Below are 26481 nucleotides of genomic sequence, written 5' to 3'. Positions count from 1 at the left end.
TGAGAGGCCCGCGTACCGCAAAAAAAAAAAAAAAAAAACTGTTCAAGGTTAAGGACATTTTTATTTTAATTTAGTAACTTGCAGTCGATTATCTTGGGATGACATTCTCTCTCTGCAGATGTTCTGTCAGGCTTTAGAAAATTCTAGAAGTGGACAGAGAAGTGTTATGGTACATGTATTTGCAATATGCATGTCTTTGAAATGAAATCCATTTAGGGACCAAAAGGCATTTCACGTCTTTGCTATACATTTTCACATATTTGCCTTTCCAGAATTCCTTTGAGCAAATCTGTTAGATGTAACCCATCCGTTTCTCCCATCTGAATTCTTTATTACTAAACATTCTTCAGTATGCTCTCACTCCCCTCTGTCAAAGGCGTTTCTCTGGTTCCTCACCCTTCTCATCTCATATGTGAATGCATATCTTAAACTGAAGCAACAGTCTGCTATGACTTCTCCATAACTTGAAGAACCCGTCTTTGTGGGAAAAAAAGTAGACTTACTAACTTAAAATGCACGCAATGTTTCTGAGAATTAAAAACTAAGATAAAAACATAAGCAATGGAAAAAACTTACAGTGGATCCTTTTCAAAGACTTTATTTTACAGAGAAGGCAACTGAGGTTTAAAGAAAAAATGCGTTAGTTAAACACTAAATAATAAACCTTAAACCTCAGTAGAGCAACACATGGACAGTTCATTTCTCACTCACTCAGGAGTGTAGTATGGACTTTGGCGGTCTGAGGGTCAGTTTTCTGCTCAGTTATTCAGGGACCCACCACCTTCATCAAGTGGCTCTACGTTTGCCCTAAAAAGGAAAGGAGAGAGGAAGCTGCAAGCTACAATTATCAACTCGTTATCCTTCAGACGTAAACTCTTCAGGTCACCTCTGGTCACATTCTTTGGGATAGAACCATACCCAGATGCAAGCGGAGATGGAGAATGTTGTTCCTATCTTGGTCCTAGTGATGCCTCTACAGGCTGGAGGAGCTAATTAAAGTGTAGTCAACAGCTCGTTGTTTCTGCCACAATGAGTGATTAGCCTAAGACTGTGGATTAATTATGTGTGTGTGTCACATATACATATAATACACACAAACATATATATGTGTGTGTATATATACATTTTTTAGCATGAGTTGACACATGGGGCTTCTGCCGTATCAAAAGAGTACAAACTGCCTCTTGTTGCTTTTTCTTAATTGAAGTTGACTACTACTATCTATTTCCCTTCATTTTGCTACCTCCCCCTCCGCCTTTCAGTATTATATGAAAATTCTGAAAGAAATAATTTCAAAGTTTCCATTGCTTTTAAAGGTAATAGAATACTCAGACCTTAACAATTTTCCTGTGTGAAACTTTTGCCAGACTAAAATAGTTAACTTATGAAAAGTAAATTTAGATTGATACAAAAGAGAAAATAAGCTGATTTTTTTGTTTCTTTTTTTTACACAAATACCCTGAGCCAGGGTGGAAAATAAATGGAAAACTGGAGGGATTTAGATCCTTTTGTTGTAAATTTAAATATTTTCAATTGTAAAAATAATACAGGCTCATTGCAGAAACTCCAAAATTGAAAGGATTTAAAGAAAAAAGGAAAAATAACTCAAAATCCCATTTCTGATAAATCATCTCTGTAACATTTTTGAGGGTATCTTTTGAAACTTTTTTGTGACGGGGTGCATATAAATACAATGCAAGTATAAAATACCTTTAATTATTATATCAAACTACAAAACAGTTCTATAACATTTTTATTTAGTAATATAAGTATGATTACTCATCACCTAATAAAAATCTGCAGCATCATTTTTAATGGTTGAACAGCATTCTATTATTTATTTAACCAGTCCCTACTGTTCAACATTTAGATTATTCCTGTTTTGCTTTGCTAAACAATGAGACAAGCATCCTTGTTCATATGTCTTTGAGCATTTGTTTATTTCCTTAGAATGGACTTCTAGAACTTGAATGGCTGGTTGTCAGTTCTGGTACATACTGACATATTGTCTTCCAGAAAGGTTACCGTGCTTTTTATTTCTACCAAGAATTTAACATCCAGTGTGGTTTCTTACACACACTCATCAGTACCAGTATTATCAATATCAATACCAGTATTATCACGTTTTTTAAAACTTTGTCATTCTAGTCAGTAAAATATGACACCTGAATTATTTTATTTGTATTTCTTTGATTAATAATAGCAAGGTTGAACATATTTTCATATCTTTATTGGCTGTTAATACTTTTTAGTTTGTGACTTTATGACATCCATTTTTCATCGATGTATAACAGCCTTTTATATATCAATGTGTTTATTTTGTTGTTTTTTGTCAATGCAATTTTTTTCTCTTCATTTATTAATTTTTATTTTCTGTGTGTTGAACTTCTTTAATACTGTCAAGTCTATTCAAAAACCCTTTAATGAACACAACAAATGTGGAAAGTCAGTCATTCTCCTGCATTTTGTAATCAATTTATTTCCTTTTGGGCAGTATGGAAATGTAAGTTCTTATTTCATCTTATGGTTGGAAAGAATCTATTCCCCCGGAAAGGGATTATAGTCTCCATGATGCAGTAATGGGAGATTTTATAGGGTAGGCACGGTCTACAGAAGAAAAAACCCTAAATCACACTCCACTGGTGGTTGCCTTATTTATAAAAATGGCATTTGAGGTTGTGTGACTGCCATCAGGTAAGCAAAATTAATTTTTAGCATGAAGTACTCCTATCAGCAAGAACAGCCTAGGATAGGCTAGCAGTAAGAAGTGAGGGTTTATGGGGTTGGGGCATAGCCTCTCTTTCCTCCAATGCAGCTGGAAATTTAAACTCTGGGGCTCCTGCTTGATCCAATCAGCCCAGCTAGTATGTGTTGCCAGGTAGGGTGAATAGACTCAGAAGTACAAGAGCTCATCCTTGGTCCCCTCTGGAAATGAGCAGAGAATACTGTGTCAAGCAGAGGTGATCAGTCCATGGTCTGGAGACTTGGATCTCCTCACATAGTCCTTAAAGTCAGGGTGAGACAAAATGCCAATACAAATTATACTGATGACAGTATCAATGAGGTGACATTGAGTCCTTTGACCCAACGTGTGTCTGCAGTGTGCCATCCATTAGTAAATGGGCAAAGCCATTTGACAGATCTATCTGATACAGTGAATGAATCTGACACTCATATTTTGAAAAACTGAAACTGTATCCATTTGTCAAGAACAGTGGCTACTTGTTCTGCTTTATTCCCCCTGGTAGAACTAGATAACATTGCAGACAGGAAGACGTTCCGGCATTTCACCCTCGAGTAGCCCCAAAACTGAAGAAGCTGTCTTATCAGTAGTTAGCTCCTTGTCACCAAGAATATTAAAGTAGATTTGTATGATTAGCAAATTAAAGAGACTGTAGTGCCTACCACTACTGTATTCACTAAGGCACCCAAGTTATTCTAAAGAAATCCTAATAATACATTAGGACCATTTTGAATATTTTTATTTGATTAGCCATAATCTTCTAGTTATAACATCCATCACCATTTTGACCACTGAAACTTGGCCTTCTTTTCTACAGCCTAGCCCTGTGGTCTTGGGCTAATCACTAACCTGCTTAGATACAATTTTCTTCTCTATGAAATAGAAACAATATTATATGCTTTGAAGGGCTGCAGGAAGATGAGCTGTAATGTTTATCAAGTGCCTAGTAAGTAGCCTGGCCCATAATAAATACTTGGCTAATTGTAGATGTTAGTTTCAATTTTAGTTTTATTTCCAAACATTGCTCTTTACTTTTGGAACTCTAAAATTTGTTTTGAGAGTGGAGGACTTATTTGGATTCCTCCAACACACTCTGTATATTCTGTACTTCTATCCCTAGATCATTTATATTAATGGAATAAATGATCTTTGGTCTGGTGATTCCAAGGTGACGAGGAGCTAAGTGGAGGTTCAGTATACACCTGGAAGTATGGATTTTCATGCCCAGTGCAAATGTGGGAAAGGCATTATTCCCACATTATAAAGGGGGTAAAGACCTCCAACTTGAGGAGACTCTGGGTTGAGAGATGAGAGATTTACAGGTACTGTGTTTATCCTACAGGGTACCACAGGGGCTTTTATGTTCTGTAGCAAGAATTTGCACCTTATACCCTTGTAGTTAGAAGTAAAGCATACCACATAACTAATATCTAGTAAGCATTAGAGTTAGGATAAATACCATTTATTTAATGTTTCCTTTGTGTTAAGCATTTTACAGTTACAACATATGGATGGATACTATATTGTAATGGTTAAGAGTGTAGTTTTTTGAGCTAGATAATCCTGGATTGGAATCTCGTCTTTATTACCTCTTTTTTTTTCTGTTTTATTGAGGTATAATTGACAAAATTCTAAGATAGTCAAACAGTATATCATGATGATTTGATATACATATGCGTTGCAAAAGGATCCTTCCCATCACGTTAATTAATACATCTAACAGCTCATGACACCTTTTTGCTTTTTTTCTTTTTTGGTGAGAACACTTAAGTTCTATTCTCTCAGAAAATGTTAGTTATACAATACAGTATTATTGACTGTAGTAACTATGTTATACAGTAGATCCTCAGACCTTATTCATCCTGCAGCTGAAAGTTTGTACCCTTTTACCAATCTTCCCCGCTTTTCCCCACCCACACCCCAGCCCCTGGCAACCAGTTTTCTACTGTCTCTTTCTATGAGTGTGGCTTTTTTTCTTTTTAGGTTCCATATATAAATGATATCATTCATATTTATCTTGTCTGGCTTATTTCATCAGCATAATGCACTCCTGTTTCATCTATATTGTCACAAATGAAAGGATCTCCTTCATTTTTTTAAGGCTGAATAATATTCCATTACCTCTTAAATGAGTGACTTTTGGTACATTGTTTACACTTTCTAAGCCTCAGGGTTTCTTTTCTTCTGTAAAAAAAAAATATATATGTATATATATATACTAACAGGTTATTTTCTGATATGTGGAATGTTTGTTGAATCAACAAATAATTAGTTGAGATCATAAATGTGACACTTAGCACTGTATTAACATTTATTAATACTCTCCCTGTTAATTTCTACAATAAATTGTATAATAAGTAACAATAATAATAGTACTACTAGTAGTTTTAGAAGATGCATAGGATGTGCCAGGCATCATATACTGTACTACCCTCCTTCATGTGCACCACAAGTTACATGTGGATATCATCTTCCACGTTGTTTCCTTTAAAGAAAATTGAAGCTCAGCAAGATTGAGTAGCTTGCTTCAGATGTGAACTCAGGTCTGAATCACTCCACATATAGGTTCTTAATGACTCCATGTCTTTAATTCCACATCTGCATTTGTTTGTTGTTGTTGTTTTTAACTTTCCAAGCATCTGATGTGAAATTCCTTTCTCTTTGGGGAATTTTCCAGTTTGTGGGCCTTGGTGAGAAACAGAGCCTTCCTCTCGTTATACAAGCTGAACATGTCAGATACACTGTTTACTGACATGCTCAGTCTCCCTTACAGATGGAAAACAGTCGGGCGACCTCAGGTTAGCCAACTGCACCCCTCTCTTGGATTTTGAATTACAAATAAATGATGTAAAGAAGCAAGGCCAGCAGTGCTGGGTCAACCTCCTGTTTCCTGTTCCTGCTTGGCAGCAAGGCCAGCTAGGACTTATAACATCACTTTGGCCTGATCCTATAATTGCAATAGCATAGCCTTGGCTTTCGGTTCTTTAGTCTGCTTCTAGTTACTGAGACCTAACCATAAACTACCAAAAGTTTCCTTTTCTGCTCAAATTAGCCGTATATGGTTCCTGATGATTACAAATAAGACCTTTCCTGATATACAATGGTGACCTACTTATCCAGGCAGATGTAACATCGTCCTGGCAGGGACAGAGGGCAGGCAAGTTCCTTGAACAGCTGAACAAGAAGGAAAAGACCTAAGAAGGAAGAATTGAAGCCAGTTCTGCTTGTGTTATAATTCTACCCGCAGCTGCCTCTGTTTCACAGACCACATGCTAAGGACCATGTCCCTTCCCCTGTAACAGACGAGCAAAGTAGACCCAGGCCTTCCAACCCAGAGACCAGCTGAGCTGTACCGTGGACAATCTAGGATGTGAAAGACTTCACTCAATGTCTTTGTCACTTGACACATTGTTCCTCTCTTTGGGAAGTAGCTTCTTTGTGTGACAAGAATATGCTAAACCAACACTTAAGTGGACAGAGGTGAAAGATGCCAAAATTAGCTACAGAAAAAAAGGCCTAAAGACTTGTATTTTCTGTTATTTGAAGGTGTTAAGACCCCACATAGAATATGAGTCCTTTAAAGGAAAGTTGTGAATGGCCCAGGGAATGTTGAATTTCCATGTGGCAATATGTTCGTGATCGGTCATGATGATGATGATGGTAGCATCAGTAGCATTTATCAGTGTTTCCTGGGTGAGAGGCACTTTATCCTAATGACCTTTTATCCCCATGACGACCCTGTGAAGTAGGAAATACTGTTTCAGCATCTTTAGCGTTTTTCTTTTTCTTTTTCTTCTTCTTTTTTTTTTTTATCAGGAATTTACCCTAGATCACACTTGGGTGGTAGAGCGACCAGAACTGGACACTAGCCTTTCCTGAATTCCCAGAGTGTAATCTTAGCAGTTGTATTGCCTCATGCAGAGCCTTGTAAATGTTGCCAAAGCAATGAAACGTGTACCTATTTCTAAGAGATTCTAACTCAGAAGCTCTGGGGTTAAGTGCAGAGCAGTTGAGTGTGATTGTCTTTACAGACAGTAGATAACTTAAGAGAAGTTGTTTAAAAGTATATTTGCATATTGTACTACACTGTCATATCTGTGATTGGTTAGCTGTTGAGTAACACAAATCCCAATCCCATCTCTAATCTCATTCATCTCTTGTATGATATTTGACCTAATTGAGGCAGTTTTTTTTTTGTTCTTTCCCACAAACACACATCGAACATCCAAAACATGCTTACCATTTGTGAGCATATTCTCTTAGTTATTTAGGAGTTGAGTAAGAGTGAGAGAGAAGGGCTTCCCTGGTGGCGCAGTGGTTGAGTGTTCTGCCTGCCGATGCAGGGGACGCGGGTTCGTGCCCCCGTCCGGGAAGATCCCACATGCTGTGGAGCGGCTGGGCCCATGAGCCATGGCCGCTGAGCTTGCGCGTCCGGAGCCTGTGCTCCACAACGGGAGAGGCCACAACAGTGAGAGGCCCGCGTACCGCAAAAAAAAAAAGAGTGAGCAAGAAAAAGACACATAAATATGAAATACAGTCATCATTTTTTAAATATCCTTTATGTTGTTAATCCCTCTTAGCATTTACTGCCATTCACTCATTTGTATTATTTGGGGTATAGCAGTTTATTCACACAGCATTTTTACATATGGCTTATCATTTGTATTCTATTTTAATAACACTAATAATTATAGACTATTGACAAACTCATCAGACCCTACATATTCATTTCAAAATCATGAAAATAAGGTGGAAAATGAGGTGTAAAGTGGAAAATCTATGTGTATGTTTTCATTGGTGGAATGAGGAGCTACCTGAATATCACTCATTTAGCTTTTCCTTCAAATGGTGCACTTTTTCCTGCATGCATAGGAGTCACTTCCATTAGGTAAACAGTAGTCTTGAGGGCAAACCTCAGAAGTAGAAACAGGAGAACTTTTCAGTTATGGTAAAATCAAACATATTTTTCTTCAGTAGTGAAAAAAAATTCTTCATGAGAAGTTCAACCACCGTGAGTTCCATGGTGAAAAACTTTCCCCTTATAGATGCAACTTCCCCCAGAATTCTGAGAAATGTCGGTGGTAGAGAGGGGTGTTGCATACACCTGTTTCATTTCCCTCTGACTTTTCCTTCTCCTTTCTCTATTGACATTAAAACCTATAGTGAAAGCACATAGTAAGCAGTCTAGGACAATTGATATGACATTTGATCTAAATCTCCAAAGTCTATTTTAGATGGGGATGCTATGAGAGTCACAGGAGGGGAAAAAATCTAGAATTATTCTTATGTGATCAAATGTACTAAAATAACAAAAGCAAATCTTATTTCTAGCTAATAAAATAGCATTCCTTATATGATGTCATATTATGGCAGAAAAGGAATATATGCGTCTATTTTCTTCTACATTAAAACTGCTAAGGAGTGGGGACTGATGAACTAAATCAATTGTTTTGGGATCAAGTTGTAGTTTTTAGTAGCCATGCTTCTTAACAAGTTTTCAAAGCAAATGTAGTTCGTTTACTATCACCACTAAATGTGCAATTGTGTAGATTTGTGGAAAAAAGTGTTATCAAATATATATACTTTAAAATGATTTGTGTAAATTTATCTGTTCATATTATTATTCTCCCCAAGTCAATCAAAATCTACTATATACTGTGTTTTTCTTCTATAGCTTAAAAGGGGAATGTATGTTGAAACTTATTCAAATATTTATTAGGTGTCTACTAAGTGCCAGGCACTCTACTAGGCAGTAGAGCTGTTGTATTAGAGGTGGAAAATGTCCTTGACCTCCAGAACTGATACTCTTGTAAGAGAAATACTGGGTCAAACTAAGTCAACAGTTTCTTTGACTACAGAGCTTTTTACGAGTCTTGTGAATTATGAGTCTCTGATAAGGAGGTGTAGTGGACAACAGATCCCAAATTTACTTGAAATCTTTTCCTTCATGGACTGTCTCATAGGATTTATGATCCACTGAACACACCTTGAGAGACACTAGTATTCTGCAGTGGTTAGTTAATTGTTTTCTATTAAACAACTATATACTGAATCCATGATATTATTATCTGCATTTTTTGGAGGATACAATGATGTACATGGCCACTGTGATGATAAGGGGGTCCAATTTAGTTAAGAGAAACCACAGGAGTTATAACTTAATGTAACAAAGAAATAAACACACATATCCATATATTTATATGTAAATTACTATTTATATACTATACAATGTCTTCTGAAGAAGATAGAGTTGTTTGTAACTTGGGATCTCACAGGAGGTTTCACAGAGAAGGTAGACCCTGAGCTGGGCAGAATTTCAGTAAGTTAATTTGGTTCTGACCGTACGATAAAATCAGGTATTTGCACTGGTCAATCTGACCTTGATGGAACAGCATTCCATTTGCAGGGAATAGTGTGATCAAACATGCAGTGGGAGATTGCCAGATTGTAATATTCCAGTACCTGGAAAGTGTTGAAACATCTGCTTTCTCCACGGTCTAGAAAAGTGAATCTCAAGTGAGATGCAAGTATAATGGAGGCCAGTGCTCTTTGCTTTGTACACTGCTTTGATTCTACAACATGCAACAATGTAGTGATCTGTTTCAGATTGTCATTATTCGAGAGGGTTCTTAGTAACAGGAGTGGAAAAGGAAGACTTCTCTTCCTGTGTTTCTGCCCTATGCTCTTAAGCCAGAAAAGGTACCAACATCACTGACCTGACCTTGTCTCAGGTATCTGTCAGGATCTACTAGAATCATTCTAGTGAAAGGTAACTAGACGTCCAAAGGACTTAAAAGATACACTATAACTTTTGTATACTTTATATACCTGGTGAAACAAAAATGTCACCTGAGTGGTCCCCTTCCCTAGAAATACCAGTATGTTTTTCCAGTGCATGGCAGAACTTTGCAGGTAAAACTGGGATAAAGATGAAGAACAGTCTTAAAATTCTAGTCCTTGAACAGCACCTAACACACAACAGGTTTTCAATAATCTTAGCAACAATATTCACAGATAATGACCATCAGCGTAACTGCTCTTTTGTGCCAAAATACATTACCATATTCCTTTTTTTCCTTCAGCTTTACAACTTGGGTTCTATTATTGTTTCCATTTTACAGATTAGGAAAGTGAGGCTCAGAGATGCTAAGTCACTTGGGCAAGGTCACAGAGCTTGTAGGAGATAAACCTGCACCCTTACTGTTGGATCCTACAAACCAGACCATAATTTAAGTCCTTCAAAATATACCTCAGAACATTTGAGTAAATTAATGAATAAATCCTCCTAGTCAGACTGACCAGATCATTGTATTAGGTTCAGCTATAAGTGGAGGAAAGTCATAATCATAGTTGGACAGTTAATACAGTAATTTACTTGCTTTGAATTTTCTAAATGATGTTTAGCTGGTAGTTTCATGATGATAACCATCGAATAAAAACAGGCATATTTTGGTGTTTGGAATAAGATCTCATACCGAGTAAAATACATATTGATTCCTAGACCTATATGATGTGAGTAACAGATGACATTGAGATGCCATCTAGAAGTACTCCTGTGCAGTTCATCATGTCAACCCAGCTAATAATTTTAGAATGTTCAGAGTGAATAATATATGCAGCCATAAAGCATATTTCTAATCAATGCAAATAATATTTTTCCCATGCTAAACCCAGAGTTAAGTTATAACACGCATCATAAGATTAATGGGCCATTTTTTCTTCATCACTTTGCTAAATTTCTTAGTCTGGAAACCATTCAGAAGGTTGCGAATTGGAGCTGAGCAGTAGTAGTGAGACTGTGCCTCTGATGATGAAACTATTTCCACCCCGACGCCTACTGCTCCCTTCTTGGGAAAGAAGGCAACATTTCTCCTAGAAAAAGTCACAGGTTTATAAGCTGGCTTGAATAATACGTTTGGAGGAATAGTGTGTCTTTTAAGCAGAGCCTATCTCGGCATAAAAAATAATTTTTTACCTACCATTTAATGAAATTAACACTCACTTTGAGGCTAGGTCTTTTGCCATTTGACTCCTGGATCACGTCTATGGATATATTTTTTTCTTGAGACGAAGTGTGAACCCAATATAGTATCCATCATTCAGTCTATCTAGCTGATGTACATCCTCTGAAGCACAAGCTCCCTGAGGCCAGGCACTTTATCTGCTCTATCAGTGTAGCCCTGATGCCTAGTGTCTAGCTTTTGGAGATTCTTAATAAACATTTGTACTGAATAAGGTATGTATATGGTGAGCAAAAGTTGGCTTCCCATTTTACAGTCAAGAGTATCCCACTCATGTTCTGTGAACACTGGATAGCAGAATCTTACTATGTTATTTTTCTGTTCCCTTTGCAAGTTTCCTGAAAGGGCATTCCTGTCCTTAGAATGTCCATCTCCTCCCATCTTCCTGGAGAATAACTCTTCTTTCTTGAATACTTAGCCCCATTATTGACTCTTTAAGATTGAATGTATTACCTCCTTACAAACAGGAAAATGCAGTGCTTTTTTTTTTTTTTTCCGACACTTTATCACCAGAAAGTTATTCTAACACCTGAAATTCTGGACCTAAAATGCCTGGACTCGTGGTTCTCAAAGTCTGGTACCCAGACCAGCACATCAGCTGCACGTAGGAATTTTTAGAAGTGAAAGTCTTGGGTCCTGCTCCAGACCTACAGACTCGGACACTCTGGGGGTGGGGCCCACTACCTGTTTCAGCAAGCTCTCTGGGTGATGCCGATGCATACTCAAGTTTGAGACCCACTGCTTAGACCTAGAACTTAAGGTTTAGGCTTTGGACAGATCTGAGTCCTAAACACTACTGAGACACTGGAGTGACCATGAGCAAGTTACTTCTGGGAACCTCTTAGCATCTGTGTGCCTTGCTTAGCTAATAGTGATTTTAATTAATTAGAATAATGCACACGGTGTACTCAAGAGAGTAACCAAAGCATAATTTATGTTCCATAAATTCTAGCTGTTTACCGTTATCATCAATCAGAGCTTACTGACACATCCTGAAGACATTCTTCTAATAAGTGTAATAATGTGGTTTGTAAAATTAACAGCTTAGAAGAGCATATTACGAAGTTCATCAGACAGGGTCTCAGCAGGAAATCAGGGGTACATCAATAGGGATAAATTGAGCCCAATGTAGAGAATCAAGAGATAGTGTAGTGCCCTGGGTTCAGTAAAAGTGTGGCTACTTTATAGGAGATGAAAGAGAAAGGAAGCCTTGCTGGAGAGAGAGTCCTCCCCAAAGATGCTGTGATGCCCCACAGAGAAGCACTATACGTTAGTTGGGGGATGCAGCCAACTCCCAGCAATTTGGCAAGAATTAATACCCTAACTTCACTCCCCTCCTTCATTCCCTACAATCTTCTATTGGTACTCTTCATTGGTGAGCCAAACAGTAGCCAGAGCAAGGACACTTACTAAGATAGGCCATGCAAGCCATCCATATAGAGTTGGGTGGAGAAAGGATGTGGAAGGGCAAATAGGACATATTTCCTGCAGGTGGTGAGCGAGCTGTAAAATCACTCGCCCTTCTAACATCATTGTCATTGCAGGAGCACGGAGGAGCAAGTGGTTAGTTCTGACTTGGCAGATCCAGGAGACTGCAGGACAGAACTGGTATATGAGTTGGGCTTTAAAGGTAGATTTGAATTTTAATGGAGAGTATGGAGTGAGAAATGGTGAAGAACCAAGGGAAAGGGAGATTCATTGCAAATGGAGAAAAGAAAAGTGGCATGAAGACAAGAAAAGTCAAGACTTATGGAAGAGATAGCAAATACTCTGCGTGTGACTGGAGCAGAGAATGGGTAGACGAAGGCTGGAAGTTAAGATGAAGTCATCCTTGAATAACATTAGAGTTTCCTCCTTTAACCTCAATTTCCACCTTCTACTCCCTTCATTAACATTGGAAAATTCAAAGTGAATTTGACTGGGCTGGTGACAATGGCAGTATGAAGCAAAGAGAGGAGAATAAGAGTAAAAAATTTAGTAGTACCTTGGTGAAGCTGGGTAAATGATGGGTGGTGGTGTCACGTCAAAGCATGGGCCAGTGATTGTGACAAATATAGGCTTATTTCTTGACTACATGACTTCAGTTAAGGCACTTAAGCCCTCTAGGCTGCAGTCTCCCAACCTGTAAAATGGGGATAAAACCTCACTTCCTCCAAGGTTTCTGCGAGGATCTAATGAGCAATGGAAGTAAGAGTTGAGTCCAGTAATCAGTTTTTAATACATATAAACTAATGTGAGGATAAGGGTAAGAATACTTGCTATCATTTATTGAGTACTTATTATGTGTCCAATATTGTGCTAGTCTATTTACATATCTTTTCTCACTTAGCTTTCTTTTCTCTTATCTGCCTTTCTATAGGCAAGAGATAACTGATGGTTCAGTTATGAGGAAACCCAGTTGTGAGGAAAATGTCAGAGGGAAAATGTACCAGAAAGTTAATTCCTAATGGATCTGTCAGCCTTAGAGCATGTCTGTGCTAAAATGTGTAAAATATCTGTGCTAAAACTACTTAATTGGACAAGTTTTGATAAAGTATTAACTTAATGAATAGGCATAAACAGCTTGGAGCTTTTTGGAGGGTATGTGGTAATATTAGTATTGGTGTGATGACTTTTGAAAGTTCTATGGCGTATAGAAGTCAAAAAGAAGACCTGGAAAGGGGGAAAACTCTCTCTGAAAGTTATTGGGGAAGTCTGGCTAGTAAGACTCCAAAAGGGAGAATCAGTAAGAGGCCAGGTTATTCATAGGCCTTCTAAGAATGTGTCCATGAGAAATATTTACAATGATTGGATGCCGGAATAAAGGAGAACACTGGCTCCATAAATGGTAACTTATTTTATACAAACAGGCTAATGATAAAAATAATGAAAATCTGATGGATTTTTGAGAGTTTCACTGACCAAACTGAGACAAAAGTGCATAACAGCTAGATGCTCATAGTTTTAATCAGTTCACTTTGGAGTCAAGCAAAGATAGCACCTGAAATGGTAAGGGACGTTTATGCAAGGTCACAAAGATTTTTGGTGGTGCATTTGGGGTATAAACCCATTTCCATAAGAATTCTTTGAGAAGTCAAATGTTTGCTTGTCAAAAATAGCATGAACTTACTTCCAGGAGAAGTTCCTAAGAAAAAATAATTTGAGTAATGAAGAACACTGATGTAACAGTTAATTTAAGAACCCAGAAATAGAGGTAAAGAGTAAAGCAATTATGGGTTAAGAGTCTGCATAAATTCCCCTGGAAGGGGGATATGGTCAGAGATGGCAATTTGAAAACAGTGAGTCACCAAAAGTAAAAGTTTAAATTACAAGCTGTTTTGGGGGTCTTCAAGAGAGATTTTATAGATTGAACAACAACAGCAGCAAGGATAAGATATAATGCTGTCATGTAGACTGCAGCCTGAAAAGAAAGCATTGCAGAAAAGCCACATCATCCTGAATTTATATTTCCATGCATTTGAACAGATTGGAGAGCAGTAAAGTTGTTTTAAGAGCAAGTGATTTAAGTCAGCCAGCTTGTGAATAATACGAGATATTTTTGCATTTACATTAACTTATGTCCATAAATAACGAACTTTAACAATGAACAAAATCCATAATCCTGATAATGCTAAGAAAACTGGAAAGATACCTTTACCTTGAAAAGACAGGATAAAGAAGACAGCATAGAAATTTAGGGAGATTGCAGTTTTGGAAAAATCATATTAACATTTATTAACTGCTACAGCTTTGAAATGTGATGATTTAAAGAAAGAAGTAGACTGTTGATTTCTAAAAGGTAATGTGTTGGCTGAAAGAGAAGAGAATCTTGTTGAGACCTAAAGTGTTCTTTTAAGGATATATTTCAATGTCATTTCAAAAAATAAACACATTTCCCATAACAAAACAGTGAGGTTAATGGAATAATGCAGGTGAAAGCTTTTTGGCCCAAAGGAGTTCCATCCTTCGGAACAAAGTTTTATTGTTGAACACACCATGACCCAGACCTGTGAGTGCCAGCTCAGTGGCTGTTTTTACAAGATCTGGTACAATATTCACAGTAGTTCTGGCCTTAGCACTAGGCAAGGATCATTCTTTTTGTATCTTCCTGATTGCTTCCTCTACAGAAATGGGATAATCCCTCCTCTTCTAAACTGGAAAGTAGTTTCTTCCCTCAATAAAACTAGTTTCTTCTCCAGGTTGAGCTTTTCCAACTCTTAGAGGTCTAAAATGAATGATATGAAACATATTATATTTGCATCTATTTTTAGTTAAGAGTTATCTAAGGAGATTTATCTAATTAAATAGGAATTTCCTAACAGATGCCAAAATAAACAATCAACAAGTTTTCTTTAAAGATCATATATATTATATAACAAGATCCACCTAAGAGTTAAAATATAAGTCGGTATACAATTTAACTATTTGAAGATAATTTTTCTTCTTACCACTGAAGCAATAAGCAGGTAGTAGTACAATTTGGGGAAAACAATATTTCTGGCTTTTGTTTGTTTTATTTTAATTTGTGATATTCATGAGATCTTTTGTGAAGCCTTTGGGTATATAGTAAAATTAATGGGTTTTTAACTTTGTATTGACTCGTATTTTTGTAGGTTTTAAATTTTTCTTCTGGCTTTAATTTATACTATCTCCTTTTACTTCTTCATTTAGAAATAATGTATTTTTCTCAGGATTGCAATCTCAGTGCAGTCCTCTACTTTTCTATTTGTTGGACGTTCTCTTAGACATCTACATTTTTATCTAGTTAGTACATTTCTAGTTTTTTATACAATTGATAAGAACTCTTTAATCTTATGAATTCTTTATATTTTCTCTTTGGAGACAAGATTTATAGGGATTTCCTTGGGCTTAAACTAGAAAGAAAAACGAATTTGCATATGAAATGTTGAAGGCTTTGTTACAAAGTGGGCTAACATTATATGTATGTTTGAAATAAACTACTTCAACCAGAGCACCTAGCTGTTAACCTCCAGATTAATATCTATCATAAAATATGTGCATGCTTCCAACACATGGCATTGCCTCCTATTACTGCATGTCCAGGAGAAGTTGTTTTGTCTTGTAGCAAAAGGCATTAGCTCTTTGCACATTTTTTTTTTTTTTTTTTAATGACAGCTATCCAGAAATCAAGCTGAACCCTTGTATGTGAGGACAGAAAAGGACAATTTTCAGACAGGTCTAATATCCAGTTGTACCTTTCAGTCACTTAGAGAGAAGGCTTAGACCCCTGAAGCCCAAAGTCACAGGTTTTTTAGGATTATGGTGGTATATACCTCCAGTTTATAGAAAAGAAATGCGTTGTAGAAAATCCAAGTTAAATTAGGACTAAAATCCAAGTTAAATCTAGAACTAAAGTTTTACTGCCCCAAATACTTGTAAACTCTAGGTTACTGCTCTGTTGTCCATTTCATCAGTTGCAGGATATTCAAGTTAGTCTTTCAGTGCTAACAAGAACATAAAAATGCATTATGTCTAAAAGCAGAACGTGATTGCCAAGCCAGATCTGCGCATTACCTGAGAGTTTGGGGGGCCACCCAAGCGGCATCTAGTTTGCTACTGACCTTCAGTTAGACTTGCTCAAGAAATGTTACCATGTAATAACATACACCCTTATGTACTCTTGAGTTTATTGAAAACACATAGCAAATGTGCACACACACATACATACACACCAGCACACCAGCACGCACCTACTCTAGAGCCTAGAATTTTAAGAGTCAGAACTTTTTATTTGCTTCTGGAGTAAGATGGACCCTGTATTTCCTCAGCATGCTAATTAGAAACTCTATAAACAATTCAAAACCAGCTTCTTAAAATTCTGTTTTACAAAAATTGATGTTAAATATTGTCCTCAGAGAGTTCTACTCTGACTTTTCAAATTGTTTTTTTCTCCCTTCATGGGATAAACAGTTAGGGTTTCTTTTTGTTTGTTTTTTTATCTCTCATTGTAAAAAATTCTATCTTAAAAGCTGATTTATTATTTCTTCCTTAGCATGGATGACATGGGAACAAAGATGATATTTCATCAGTCTTGTTTTTATTTAAGTTGAAAGGTTATATATTTCTACTGTCTACTGCAATAATGCTAAATATTTTTATAGTGCTTGTAAATCTTATGACATTATTTTTTTAGTGTGTATTTAAGGCATTTACTCAAAAGGGACCATATGCCTCAGTTCATGTCACTCTATCATCAGTGTGTATGGTCACTCTATTTTCTAATACTTTTAAGATTGGTTTTGGCCCCGACGTTCCTCTGCCAGATTTATTTCCTTTATTTTCCCCTATATAGCACCATTTGGGCCATTTAATATGTAATTTCTCAACTCACCTTTCATAGTTATTTTAAACATATGTATATATTTGAAATACCGAATTGTTTTGTATTTTCTAATTTTTGCAAAAGTAGTATTGACTAAAAATCACATCCTATTCTTTTATTTTTTCTACACAAAATTATTTTAAAATTTGTCTATGTTGCTTCATAGAAATTATTGCTTCTGGCCACTGTCTAATATTCCACCATATGTTAATACCATGTTTTGCTTATCCATTACCCTGGTGATACATACTTAGGCTATTTTCAACACTTTATGTCCACCATAAAGCATTAATACACTCTTTCCACATGTCCCCTTGAGTAACAGTGCAGAGTAACAGTGCAGCCGTGGAATGGCTGAGGTAGAAGTCATATATATGCCTTATTTCACAGATTCCTCCCCAGAATAGCTGTACCATTTTCCCCTCACCAGCAATACTTGGAATTTCTCTCTTGCCATATCCTTTGTCACCACATGCTGTTAATCTGCATTTTTAAAAAGTAATCAATTTATTTATTTTTGGCTGCATTGGGTCTTCGTTGCTACACTCAGGCTCTCTCTAGTTGCAGCGAGCGGGGTCTACTCTTCGTTGCGGTGTGCAGGCTTCTCATTGCAGTGGCTTCTCTTGTTGCGGAGCACAGGCTTTAGGCGCGCCGGCTCAGTAGTTATGGCTCCCAGGCTCTAGAGCGCAGGCTCAGTAGTTGTGGTGCGCAGGCGTAGTTGCTGCACAGCATAATTTGCATTTTAACTTCTGGAAATTTGGCATGTGTGGATTCATATGAAGTAAGGTGTTTTAATTCTGCATTGCTCTGATTCTAGAAAAGTTAGGTCTTCATATACTTTCTTGCTATTCATGTTTTCCATTCTATGAATTGCCTATCATGACCTTCACTCATTTTTCTATTGAGTATTCTGTGTCTTTAGAGATGTAGAAGTTTTTGTATTCAGATGTTGAGTCCTTTATTGGGTTTTAGATAATGTATATGTCTTCTACCCATCAACTGTTTTTCAGTCTGACTTTGGTATCCTTTATTGTACATAAAATTCTAATTTTTTATTAAAGTATAATTGATTTACAATATTATGTTAATTTCAGGTGTACAACATGGTGATTCAATATTTTTATGGATTATGCTCCATTGAAAGTTATTATAAAATATTGGCTATATTCCCCATGCCCTACAATATATCCTTCTATCTCATTTATTTTATACGTAGTTGTCTGCACTTCCTAATTCCCAGTCTGTATCTTGCCCCTCTCGCTTCCCTCTCCCCACTGGTAACCACTAGATTGTTTTCTATATCTGTGAATCTGTTTCTGTTTTGTTGTATTCATTCGTCTTATTTTTTAGATTCTACTTATAAGTGATATCATTACAGTATTTGTCTTTGTCTGACTTATTTCACTAAGCATAATACCCTCCAGGTCCATCTATGTTGTTGCAAATGAAACAATTTAATCATTTTTTATGGCTGAGCAGTGTTCCATTGTGTATATATGGCACGTATTCTTTATTCATTCATCTGTTGATGGACACTTAGGTTGCTTCCATATCTTGGCTATTGTAAACAATGCTGTTATAAACAGTGGATGTGGGTGCATGCATCTTTTCAAATCAGTGTTTCTGTTTTCTTCAGACATATACCCAGGAGTGGAATTACTGGATTATATGGTTGTTCTGCTTTGTTTTTGTCTTTATTAACATCTTTATTGGAGTATAGTTGCTTTACAATGGTGTGTTAATTTCTGCTTTATAACAAAGTGAGTCAGCTATACATATACATATATCCCCGTATCTTCTTCCTCTTGTGCCTCCCTCCCACCCTCCCTATCCCACCCCTGTAGTGGCTACATCAGTTAACATTCCCACCAACAGAGTACCAGGGTTCCCTTTTCTCCACATCCTCGCCTAGGCTTGTTAGTTTTGTTCTTTTTTATGATAGCCATTCTGACATGTGTGAGGTGATCTCTCATTGTGGTTTTGATTTGCATTTCCCTGATGGCTAGTGACGTTGAGCATCTCTTCATGTGCCTGTTGGCCATCTGTATGTTTTCTTTGGAAAAATGTCTATTCAGCTCTTCTGCCCATTTTTTTAAATCAGATTTTTTATATTAATAAATTTATAATTTTAATATAGTTAAATTCATCACTTTTGCTTCATACAATGTATGCTTCTTTATTTTTCAAAGATCTAGTTCATCTCTTACCCTGAAATCACAAATATATTACCTTGCAATTTCTTTTATTCTCTCTAGATTTTATTTTTCACATTTGGATATTAAAACTTGTATTTTAGTTTTGTACATTAGGTGGAATTATATAACATAATGGTTAATAGAATGATTTCTGTGGGGTTTAAGTTCCAGCTCCACCATGTACTTCTTTAAGCTAGTCATTTATCTCTCAGACCTCAGTTTTTCCACCTGTAAAATGAGGATAATAGTTTATGCCTTGTGGTTTTTTTGTTAAGATTAGGTGAGCTATGTAGGACTGGGTACAACATAAGTGATATCACTAGGTCAAGATCCAGTCTCATATCTCTTTCTAAAATGAGACTGTTTCCCCAAAAGCTGTAATTCAACTTCCTCCATTGGACTATGATTCCATCTCTTTCATGTGCCAACTTCCTATCTGTATATAGCTCTATTTCTAGGCCACCTGTTTGATTTGTTTTCTTGTTTGCCGTTTCTTCCAAGGGCATCACACAGTTCTTAATCTATCATGACTTCCCAATATATCTTAATGTATAGGGCACATTCTCCATTTTGAGCTTATTTTTCAAAACTACCTTAGCTGTATGGAGAACTTTATTCTTCCAGATACATTTTATTTTATTTTATTTTAATGTTTTTATAGGAGATAGAGCAATCTGCTCTTTTTTCTTCTTTTTTTGGCTGCGTTGGGTCTTCATTGCTGCATGTGAGCTTTGTCTAGTTGCAGTGAGGGGTGGGGCAGGAGGCTACTCTTTGTTGTGGTGCACAGGCTTCTCATTGCAGTGGCTTCCCTTGTTGCGGAGCACAGGCTCCAGGCTCGTGGGCTTTAGTAGTTGTGGCTCGTGGGCTCTAGAGTGCAGACTCAGCAGTTGTGGTGCACCAGCTTAGTTGCTCCGTGGCATGTGGGATCTTCCTGGACCAGGGATTGAATGCATGTTCCCTCCATTGGCAGGCGGATTCTCAACCACTGTGCCACCAGGGAAGTCCCCCAGATACATTTTAGAATCACTTTTTTATGCTGTCACTCAAAAAAAAAAAAAGCTTGGCTTTTTATTACAGTTGCATTTAATTTTATAGATTAATATAAGGACATTTATATTTTTATAGTAAGTCATCTCATCCATACCTGTGATATATATTTGTTTTACTCATGTGTCCTCTAATAAAGTTTTCACTATGAAGATTTTCTGCATAATTTATTAGGTGAAACCCCATACTCTCTGTAGGTTTTGTTACTATGGTAAATTCATCTTGTATTGTATCTAGATATTGATGCTATGGAGGAACACAATTGATTTTGGTGTATTAATTTTTTTCCAGCCCCTATGTTGAGCTCTTTTCTTAGATTTAATAGCTTATTGATTTTCCTGTGTTTCCAATGAAATACATAATCAAAACAATCTATAAATATGACATTTTTATCTATATTCTTCTAAACCTTCTCTCTCTTTCTATTTCTCTCAATACACAGCTCCAAAAAGGTCAGTTCCAATAGACCAGTAATGTTAGAAATCTTTATCTCAATTCTCTCCTTAAAGGAAATGCTAATTTTTTTAAAAAATTAGTAGTATAATAATTTTTGTTAGTGTATACATGTGCCATGTATTTTTGGTATATAGCCTTTATCAAGGAAAGATAGTTATTATTTGGATCTAGTTTTATAAAATTTACCCTACCCAATAGATTTTGAACCTCATGGGATGCTTTTTATCTCTTCTATCTAAAAAGAATGATGATATGATTTTCTCCTTTTATTTAACTAATACAGTGAATCACATGAATTGATTGGCTGATACTGAACCAACCTTGCATTCCCAAGGATAAACCCACTTGACCAAATCGTATTAGAGTATAGATTAGCTTTTGCTGTATTACAAACCACCTCACAACTTAGTGGCTTAGGGAGATCAGCTTGGTGCTTTGTGACCACCTAGAGGGGTGGGATAGGGAGGGTGGGAGGGAGGGAGACACAAGAGGGAAAAGATATGGGAACATATGTATATGTATAACTGATTCACTTTGTTATAAAGCAGAAACTAACACACCATTGTAAAGAAATTATACTCCAGTAAAGATATAAAAAACAAAACAACAAAAAACTTAGTGGCTTAAAGTAGCAATTACTTGGCAATTTGGGACTGGATTCATCTGGGTAGTGTTTACTTTTGGTTTTATCTGGGCTCCTTCATGCAGTTTTAGTCAACTGATGGATCAGCTGAGTGAGAGCTGGTCTGAGACAGCCTCACTCACAGGTTTGGTGGTTGGCTTGGACAGTGGGAGCACCTGGTCCACTTGTCTTCAGAACCTAGTGGGCTAGTCCTCGGCAACTGAGCCATCAAGCTCTTTTGCTATTGTCTCATCATGTGGGTTGAGTATGCCAAAGCCCAGTCCTGCTGAAGTGGTGACTCAGGAATGAGGGTGTCAGAAGGGGATTGTACCATAAATTTTGAAACATCCTATCACAATGTTTTTAATATACCTTAAAACCCTGTGGAATATAATATTGTATTTAGGTTTTTGACTTATATTTTTAATAAGGAAAATTTGATTGTAATGTTTTTTTATATTGCCCTTGTTTGGTATAATATTCTTCTTGCACCTCTAGCCCCATTATTCTAGCTTGGGGTACTTAAAATGTATTGAAGGGGATAGAAATGAGTATTGCATCTTAAATAAAATAGTCTTGGACAAGTGGTTTCCACTTATCACCGAGGTTGTTCAACAGGCTGCACTCTCACAGTGGACTGTTGAACCCTTATGCACACCAAGCATTACATCTCACTCATACCTTACTAGCATTCTTGTGCTGGTTCCTTGATTTTAATTTAAAAAGTAATAAGTCCTTGAAAAAATACAAAGTAAGAAGCAAAAACCCTCCATCACCCTAGTCTCTTTCCCTCACAGGGGAAGCAACTATAAAGTTAAGATGTCAATTAAAAAATATTTACAAGATGAAAATGATTCTTAAAAGTCCTTGGGGGCATTTAATCATTGAAGGGTATGCTGAAGAAGGTAAGTAACAGTTTGACCTCCAATCCAGAGACTATTGGCAATAAGTGTAAACAGTGCTCTAACAACATGGCCTAATAGAACTATAGAACTAAAGAAAAAGCTAGGATTAGGATTATTGGGCCCAAATTCACATTGTTCCTAATGAAGAACCTTAAAATCATGAAATATTGACTGATCTCTAATTCTAAGTCATTCCAGAATGCTATTTTCTATGTCGAAGAGTGGAGTTTGAGAGAGAAATAAGAAGGAATAAAGTCCAATTTGGTTTTAAAGAATCATGGAGAAATGAAGATTATTTCTTTCATAATTTCCCTGTAGATAGAGTTCTTCTATGACTGACTGTTTCACTAAAGCAGGGAAATACAGGGTGTTATCCAGAAAATCATATCAGTTTACTTCAAGTCAGTCCTCTTCTGGGCAAACACATCTTTAACTTCATTTGTATTATATAGTATTTTAAATTAGGAATTGTTTTGTCTTCTCAGGTCAGTTTCTTCTAGCCATGTGGGTTTGTTCTCTATTTATTCCTTCCTCCTTCCCTCTCTTCCTTCTTCTATCCTGTACTCCCTTTTTTATTAGTGAATTGGAAAGACGATTTCCTTATATATGCTAAACTATGCAATAGCAAAACCCCAAAATATAACTAACATTTTATGAAGAAGACAATAACGAAAAAAAATTATAGTGGAAAAATCTTAGGAAACTGGAAGGAATTTGGGGGTCTTTGTGTCTCGAAGTAGATTTGGAATGTGCATTTCAGGTTCTCTTTTTTAATGCAGGGTTGCTAGTTGAGCCTTTATTTTGTTTCCAGAAAAACAATCAGCTTACATATTTTTTTTAACAAGGTTTTCTTCACCTTTGGAAATTAGTAATGATTAAAAAGAATATTATACAGTTAAGTGATGTCTAATTTTTTTCCTCATGAGTTCACCATACTTCAGGTTGTAGCCCTGATGTGTTTAATCCTCCAACAATCCTGAGAGGGAGCAAAGGGGCAGATGTTCTTTCCTCATTTCACAGATGAGAAAACTGAGGTTCAAAGACTCAAAGTGAGGTTAAGTGCTTCTGCCAAGGTCATTCTCTGAGGTTAAGCCGGAGCCAGGAATAGCACCTCATCCTCTTGTTTTCTCTCATGTGATTCTCCATCCGCTGACCCACTCTGACTATAAAAACGCACTGTACCAGCCCTCACACAGTCCCTGAAACGTCCTTTTAGTAGGACACGATGGTAGTGACAAGATTGAACAGATATAAAGAATGCTGTAAAAAAGGACCTGTCTTTTTTGTTGACTCCATCCCATAAAATTCCACAGCCACACTGCATGAGAAACATGAGACATCCATTAAGATCATGTTCCCATTAGTTCCCAAAATCTAGCTAGAAGTAGATTTTGCAGAAATTGAAGACACATCTTGTGGCCTGACTGCTGAAAATGAGTGTCTCAGGAGTCAGAGAGGCATTGCTGCTCAACGAAGTCAAGAATGCCCTTTGCTAATTGTTTCTCCTCCATTTCTGAGGGAATTTAAATTCATGATCGGCACCATATATTATACTTCAGTACTATTCACCATCCATCTTGTATGTATTTGCAGGAAAGAATGTTGCCCAAGTCATTATATCCCGCCATGATTCACAGTCGTATGACCTTAGGTGGCAGCTCAGCAGGAGCTTACCGGTGCCTTAAATCATCCCTGTTGTGGACATACAAGAGCGTGACCTCTGACTTCCCAAGCTGTCTCTTCATGAAATGAAAATGGAACTGCGAGTTTAGGGGAAAGTTTTGAAAATGTCTGGCTCTTGTAGTCATCTAATGAGGTCCTCATTTCTAGCTGCTAAGCATGCCCTTTAATTGGTGGTCACTCGAAAATCAATGATAATATAACTGTCCAACTCTTTGGAGCTATTTTTCTCTCTGCTTTCTATCCTGCAAGTGCACGATAAAAGAAACCACCCATTCAGCCATTATCTTGTGTCACTTACTATTCAGAGATCAGTCTTCCTTTATGTGCTCTTTCAGGAAAGACCTGGGTTGTATTTTTCACTTGCCTTTCAGGCAGAGAGTAGAGTCCTTGGCACAGATTAAGTCCTCAAAAATGTTAGATGGGTGGATGGGTGGGCAGTGGATTGCAGCACATGAGCAACTACAATAGCGTTGTGATACATGACAAGGAAATGACCTCAGTTGGGGAAATAAATGCCTAGCACATATGCCACCACTTTCCCCTTCCATCTTCATTACAGTCCTTACTAATCTATTATGACATTTTTTCCCATTGGGTCTAGACATGACCTCAGGATCCTTGTAGAATATAAACAGTCCTGTGCAATGTAAACCTTGTATAATGTAAACAATGCTTTACTGTTTGATTTGAGTTGGGACACGAGAAGAACCCTATTTTCTGTCCATAACATAGATATATGTTATGGGAATAACATGCTAATGCTCATGTAAACATATAGATTCATAGGATAGAAAAAATAAATTTTAAGAAATGACCTAGTACAGACTCAGGGGGAAAATATATGTGAACTTGATTATAGAAATTTGGTTCAGCCACTCAGCTTCAACCTTCAAAAATCATGTCACTTTTTATTTTAAACCAACATATGAATCCAAGGTATAGCAAAATAAACCATTAACCTTGCAGAACAGGGCCCTTCTAGATACGATCTCGTTAGGACCTGATCCTCCATGGTTGTATCTACACAGAGGGGTAATGCCAGGTCCCCTACTGGGAAGTTGAATTGGAGGAAGAGATAGACATAGAGGTACTATGGATAATTCTAGACTGACATGGTCATCGAGCAGTCCTATGAAAAATAATTTCTGGTGAGTATAGAGTAAATCAGCAATGAGAAATGGAGAGGATTGGAATTAAGTAGACTCATCACTAGTCCGTGGTTATTACCAGTGTAGCAGTTTAGCAATGAATTACTCAAGGTAATTGGTGCTAGGTAGTCTAACAAACACTCCTGAAAGCCAAGTGTCTTAACTTAATAAATGTTTATTTCTCTTGTCAGAGACCAGTGTGAATTAGGTGGTTCATTCTTAGCAGATTGCTTTCAAGTAGTGAATCAGGAGCCCATGCCCCCTCCACCTTGAGGTGTTGTCTTAAATGCACGACTACCTAAACTACAGCAGAAGGGAACATGGGCAATCATGCATAATATCTCCTGGCCAGGCCTGAAAGTGGTAGACCCATACCCTTTCAACAAGAATGCAAAAACTTGACCTCTGCCTGGCTCCAAGGGAGGTTAGAAAAGGTCATTGTTCTGTGTGTCCAGGAAGAGGAGAATGAAATGCATCTCACTGTCTCATCCATAGCTGAAGGCAGGTAATCTGTGACAGAGAGCAATGTTTGCAGATGGTGATACATGAAGATTGAGGAAGATTGATTTCTCAATCATTGAGGAGTACTGTTCCATCTAACTGAGTTCTGAATGGTAATAAAGTCATCCACTGAAAACTTACCAATCTAGTTTGTGTGCAAGATATTATGAATTATAGTCTTACCGTTAATTTAGCAGACCCACAAATATCTACATCTACCAAGCACCGTGCCAGCAACTGCAGCTTACCAGTACTTCTTTCCTGGGCCCTGGATAATTTCCAGTAGTTGGTATCAGGATCTAAGCTATCCACTTGATGTGGACACTAGTCCCCTTGTAGCCCTCTCACAGGAGCCTTTAACCATTCGTGGCCAAAAACAAAGGAAATGGGCAAGAGTTACTGCTCTGCTTATCAGAAAGTGTCTCCTAAAGTCTTGTCTCCTAAATCATTTTTCTGGCCCCTTTATAGTAATTCTTTCTTTATTCACATTTCTTGGCCTACTGAACACTATAATCAAATCCTCCCTCAATTTTCTTTTTCCTGAAGTATATAAAACTACATTTTCTTCAGCCTTTTTTTAAAAAAATGATAATTATCTTGTTTATTTGTATTTGGAAAATCTAATGAGATCACATATTTAAAAATCACATACTATCAAAAGATAGATAGTAGTAGTAATTCCTTCTGGAATATTTTTCCCCCTCATCCAACCAATGTTAGGTCCCTTACCCCCTTTCTTAGCAACTTTTATTAATTTCTTATGTGTCTATCAGAAGTTTTTTGTGGCAAAGGTACATGTGTATGTTTCAGAGGTTACTGTTGTCATGAATTCACAGAA

General features: G+C 37.0%; 1 long non-coding RNA gene across 1 annotated transcript in view; it reads left to right on the top strand.

Moving 5' to 3' along the window:
• The window catches only part of LOC149750454 (uncharacterized), a 38759-nt gene extending 14865 nt beyond the window's left edge, over positions 1-23894 (top strand). Inside the window, exon 5 of the long non-coding RNA XR_016392224.1 lies at positions 48-23894. This is a non-coding gene — a long non-coding RNA (uncharacterized LOC149750454). The remainder of the gene's footprint in view (positions 1-47) is intronic.
• Positions 23895-26481: the final 2587 nt, after the last annotated feature.

Source organism: Delphinapterus leucas, chromosome 1 (genome assembly GCF_059928025.1).
Source record: "Delphinapterus leucas isolate spDelLeu-1000000601 "Yukka" chromosome 1, BTC_Dleu_Yukka2, whole genome shotgun sequence".
NCBI classification, from domain to species: domain Eukaryota; kingdom Metazoa; phylum Chordata; class Mammalia; order Artiodactyla; family Monodontidae; genus Delphinapterus; species Delphinapterus leucas.
This window is presented reverse-complemented; position numbering and strand designations above follow the sequence as displayed.